The following is a 6,227-nucleotide window of genomic DNA, read 5'->3' as shown; positions in this document are numbered from 1 at the left end:
GTGTTTGGTTTCAAGTAGGGATCTCTGCAGACGAAGTGGGCGTTTCTCAATCAGGGCGTTTCTCAACCACCAATCTCGATTGGACGAACGAAATCAAGCGCAATCAAGACTATGGACGTAATTCAACTGCAACATGATTGGACGAGCCTTTGTGGGCGTAGCTCGACTGCAACATATGATTGGACGATAACCGGAAGTGATTTTTTTTAATTGACGTTTGCCACTGGAGTTTATTGGGGCCTGCCATAGCATTGCATAGGAGAGCAGTGCATATGGCGACGTAATTAACGAAAAACCGAGCCCCAAAATCCCATAGGAATGAATGGAGTCAGGGGCGGAAGAAATCCTCAAAATTCACTGTTTTTGAGGCTCTGCTGTATCGCCATACTTTCACCTAGAAACACAGTTTGACTTTCAGTTTGTAGGAAAATCCGCCGGCTCTTCAGAAGTCAAAACGGTTTCTTGATAACTGCTACGGTTTCTCTAAAATTAGACTCCAAGCGACACAAAGTTTGAGAGAAAATCACACTCTTAACAGTGGAGATGGCAGTTACTAGAGTGTAAAAAGAGGGGATTTTTTTCAGGAAAAATTAGTTTCAACTGGCCCTCACGGCCACAAATTTCGCTCTACAGCCACAATTTTCGGTCAGATTGTAGGGCCGGGCCTCTGCTTTCACACAATAATTTCAAAATTGTTCTAAGTCTCATAGATTTCTGTCAAAACACCCTCGATCGCCAAGACTCACAGGATTTCTGTAGGCCTTCTCCCATGTATTTTCAATGAGAGCTTGACCTGTAATCCATGAGTGACACCATTTCTTTCCATAATCATATTTTATACTGTGAATGACATAGAGCTATGAAAATATCCATGATTGGGGACGAGGGATAGCTGTCGCCCACAGTTTAAAAATTTTTCAAATACCATGTACCGATTCCGAGATATTAGACTTTGTTCGGGAGCATGTTCAGGCATTTTTGCCTTTTTCTCCATTTTCCCTTACTTTTCACCCAGTGTTGTGTCTTTATTATTATATTTTCACTAATAAAGGATGAATATTAATGTTCCCCTGTCCGTTCTGATAAAAACGGTCCAAGAATGACATCGATCGCCCCTATGGTTTCAGAGTTATGGCCAGTTGTTCGGGAGCATGCGCCTCCATGTTATAAAGCCTAGACCAGGGGAGACAGAGAGAGAGGTGCTGCGTGAGTGAGAAACAGCAGGTGTCAAGTTACACTGACGCTCTTTGCTGATTGGCTGATTCATTCCTCACTGTTCTATTTATAGCTCTGTGTATCTCCTACTGTATATGTCTGGATGGGATTCTGTCTTTCTTTCTGCCTCTCTGTGTCTCACACTGGGACACACACCCACACACAGACACACACCCACACACACACCCACAGACAGACACACACCCACACACACACACACACCCACACACACACAGACACAGACACACACACACCCACAGACAGACACACACCCACACACACATACACCCACACACACACACACACCCACACACACACAGAGACGCAGACAAGCACACACACAGACACACACCCACACACACATGCATGGATTACTATCTTTCTGAGGACTTTGCATTGACTTTCATTGATTTTCAGTCATTTCTATGGCTTAAACCTGACCTGACCCCCTTTGACCAGCTTCATAAGGGGCAAGTACATGGCGGCCATGTTGTGTGGGGAACTTAAACAGCATGTACTGCTGTTCCAACACCCACACAACAGTGATTGACCCTAAAGGTCAAATTCTTTCATCAACCCTCCATGCTTATTAATGATTATTTAAAGCTTATAATAACATACACAATGGTTTTACAATAGCAAGCATGTTCTATATAACTAATAGAAATAACCCAGACCTGAAAGGACAACCATGCTTGATTTTCAAAATAAGACAAAACCTGCTCTACAAAATAAAAGCCTTTAAACAATAGATGATTGCAGGAGTGGGCTTCACACTACTGTTGGAGCTCCCCCAGTGATGGGAATGGGACTATGCTGGTCCTTTGAAACAGGCTTACTGAAACTTTAAAAATAAAAGCACACACCTTCCATACTTACTAATGATTTTTTAAAGCTGATAATGGCATACACAATGGTTTTAGAAGAGCAAGCAGGTTCTATGTAACTAATGGAAGTGAACCAGACCTGAAAGGACACCCATACTAGGTTTTCACAATAAGACAAAACATGCTCTACAAAATAAAAGCCTTTACACTTTAAACAATAGATCATTGCAGAACTGGGCATTACACTACTGTTGGAGTTCACCCGGTGTTGGAAATGGGACTATGCTTGAAATATGGGTTACTGAAACTTTCAAAATAAAAGCCTCAACCCCCCATAGTTACTATGGATTTTGTGAGCTCACAAGAGCATAGAAAATGATTTTTAAATAGCAAGCGGGTTCTATTTAACCAATGCAACTAACCCAGACCTGAAAGTACAGCCATGCTGGACTTTCAAAATAAGACAAAACATGCTCTACAAAATAAAAGCCTTTGCATTTTAAACAATAGATCATTTCAGGACTGGGCTTCACACTAATGTTGGAGCTCACCTAGTGTTGCCCATTTAAAATTAGGCTTATTGAAAATTTCAAAATAAAAGCCTGAGTCCTCCAGAGTTACTAGTAATATTTTAAGCTGATAATAGCATAGAATATAGCATAGACAATGAAATAAAAAAAAATTAGCAAGCTCTGGTCGGAGCAAAACGCACCAAGAGGCAGGCCCCGTCTAAATTTCTTCCGACATTTTCTAGTTTTCTATTTATAATCTTCGATAGCCCCCTTTTTTACATCGAATCTGTTTGAATAACAAAAAAGGTCTCTCTACGGACTTGTTCTATTTTTTTCCTAATTTCAGTAGTTTATTCCCTGGCATCGGACTTTTATTTATTTGTTTATTTTCATAAAGTTGATCTTTTAATAATCAACGGTATTGATTTTTCAGAGATATTGTGAGGGCTAAGAGTACATATTGGGACAAAATGATTGATACCCTGCTATTATTTTCTAAAAGAATATCCATTTTGGGTATGAAAATAATGTAAAACTCACAAAAGTAGTTTGAAACAAATCATAATGAATACATAAAAACGTCAGTCATTTTCTGCCGCTTATTCCATAGTGGGTTGCGGGGAAGCTGGTGTCTATCTCCAGCAGTCTATGGGCGAGAGGCAGGGTACACCCTGGACAGGTCGCCAGTCCATCACAGGGTAAAACACAAGCAACCATGCACTCATTCATACACCTAAGGGCAATTTAGAGAGACCAATTGACTTAACAGGCATGTCTTTGGACTGTGGGAGGAAGCCAGAGTACCTGGTGAGAACCCACACATGCGCGGGGAGAACATGCAAACTCCTTGCAGAAAGACCCCCACCTGGGAATTGAAACCAGGACCTTCTTGCTGCAAGGCAATAGTGCTAACAACTGCGCCACCATGCAGCCCCACACATAAAATGAGGGTGCTTCTGGCTTCCATATCTGGGCAGGTGTTCCTGTGGGAGTGCACAGAGGGGAGGTATTTTCCAGACCTGCGAGACGGCCCTGTCAAAGGACGGTGGGCTCATTTGCTGCCGCTTGAAGAGACCATTTTGCCTTCTAGAAAAGATAAAGAAGCATCCTAGCACGCCATCTTTGTTATGGCTGACATTTGCTTATCAGCATTTGTTTTCACCTCTGGGAAGCAGCTTGTTGTCACCATTCTAAAAATTCAGTGGAGCCAAGGCAGTGTGAGGATTGGTTCAATTGGTTACAATATACAATGGTCAACCAAAAAATACCCCATGTCTCACCTGTGCCCACCATGCCAGCCAGTAAAGTCCAGAGGGGCCTTATTGCCAGCGTTCTCTCCAGATGGATGCCGGTTAGCCATCGTGCTGAACCAGAAGAAACCAAAGGACACACAGGTCCTTTTTGTGAGCACACCGAATTTTGTTTCAGTATCAAGCGACCTAGGAGGATGTGGAAGCAATGAAATGGATATCCCTTCAAAATATGTCAGGTCCTACTGGGTCGGCAGTGTTAGCTGGTCAGCTGAAGGCCTGTTCTTTGCCTGCGTCTTAAAGAGGGGCTCCCTCTGGATGTTGGCTCGCCTCGGTGGGCTTCTCACCCTGACGAGCTCTGGCTGCAATGTTGACTTTGGTCCTGCGCAATTCCTGCCCCTGCATCTGCTGGTCACTTACAGACCCCCGCTGTCTGCAGAGAATGGAGAAATTTGTAGCTCGAGCCTGTCTGTATGTGATCTCCTGAGGCAGCGGTTTTCAGTCACCTGGCATCCGCGACTGCTATATCTCATTGTGTCCGACGGCTACATGGCCACAATTATGAAGGTGCAGGACATTCGCCGGCCCTGTTCCTGAAGGCACTGCTAAACGAAAAATGCAAGAATCTTGAGAAAGCCAGCTGCAAACTAGAAAAATCCCAGGTTCATGTGAAGGCTTGGCTGGAGTCCATGTCTTGGTTTAATTCAGATAGCAGCCTTGAGGAGCTCAGTGCCACTGTTACATGTCGACCTAAAGGGTCGGAATGTCAGTAGGAGATGCAGTTGAACACATAAAAACGTATCATTTAAAAATTAATAATTGTAATGAGAGTAGCTTGGAGACAGGATGGTACCCATGACTTCATATTTTCTTGTTCAACCTTTTGAAGAAGTCACCTCTGATAAGTGATTAGTCATTTTCAATTAAAATTCAATAAAAATTCAAAAATACTTTATTAATCCCAAAGGGTAATTAAATGTTGTTGTAGCTCATTATGAAGGTTTCTTCAAAGAGCCGTTGTAGATGCTGATGGCTGTGGACAGGAAGGATCTCCTGTAGCGCTCCGTCTTACAGCAGATCTGAAGAAGCCTCTGACTGAAGACACTCTGTTGTTGTAGGACAGTCTCATGAAGAGGATGATCAGGGTTCTCCATAATGTTCTTCATTTTATGAAGAATCCTTCTTTGCACAATTATCTCCAGAGGTTCCAGAGGAGTCCCCAGAACAGAGCCAGCCTTCTTTATCAGCTTGTTGAGCTTTTGTAAGTCTCTGGTTCTGATGCTGCTGCCCCAGCAGATGATGGCAGAAGAGATCACACTCTCCACAACAGACTTATAGAAGATATGCAGCATCTTGCTGCAAACATGAGATTTCAGCAGCTGGAGCAGGTATTTTGGCTTACATCTCATTAATAAACTGGTCTGGCTTTCTCAGGTTTGAAAGGTCACTTCTTCCCACTCCATATTTCAGCTAAAACAGGAGAGTAAGTTTAATTTTACCTTTTGGTTCTGGGTCATTATCTTATGGAGGACTTATGACCTTTGGCTGAGACCAGCCACTTCCATGATGTTTTATTGCAACCTTCACAGGTTCATGCCAACCTGTGCCAGATACATCCTACAAACCTATAACAGAAGTGAATCTTCTCATGTTCAACAACATATCAGTTCTTTCTTGGAAAGCTTAATTTGAACAAAGAGCTGATGTAACTTGCCAGAAGATCCAGTGTTGTCTCATTTGTCCATATGATGATGTCTCAGCTCAGGAACCGCACCATCAGCATGAATATGAATGAAAAAGCCTCCCCACCTAACTGCACACACAACTCTGATTTTAACATTAGTCTACGATCAAATGCAAACAGGATGTAAATCAGTCTACATGTCTAGATTAGTGGGTAGTTGTCAAATATAAATATATTTATTTATAAACCATCTGCATTTTCTTGAAATGCTGTAAATCATACTGTTTTGTTTTCATTGGTTGCTCACAATGAAAATCCATTGTTTGAGAGAGAGGGGAGATGTTTTCTGGATTTTGATTGGGCCCAGATTGTTTTTGTTTTAGTTTTGAAGTTGTTATTTGTAATTATGTAAATATTTTTCTAGGAATATAGTTTAGGAATAGTTCTGTCTGATTTTTTTCGTCGCAAACCAACACTTGGTGTCAGGAGAGGGATGCGACGCCGATGTCCAGATAAGCGCTAATTATGGGTCCAAAGCAGCAGACGAAAAGCCTCAAAGTGGCAGAAGCAGCGCCAGTGGGGGAGCCAGAGCAGGAAGGAGCTACAGGTCAGTCCAGTGATGAAACAGCATCTGTGGACATGAGCAACATTGCTGGCATGCTGGAAAGATGTCTTCAGTTCCAGAGTGACTTTGTTGAAAGATGGGACAAAGAAAAGAGTAAGCAAGAAAGGAGATGGC

This window comes from Girardinichthys multiradiatus, chromosome 5 (assembly GCF_021462225.1).
Source record: "Girardinichthys multiradiatus isolate DD_20200921_A chromosome 5, DD_fGirMul_XY1, whole genome shotgun sequence".
In the NCBI taxonomy this organism is placed as follows: Eukaryota; Metazoa; Chordata; class Actinopteri; order Cyprinodontiformes; family Goodeidae; genus Girardinichthys; species Girardinichthys multiradiatus.
The sequence above is the reverse complement of the archived record's forward strand: the minus strand, read 5'-3'. Positions refer to the sequence as shown.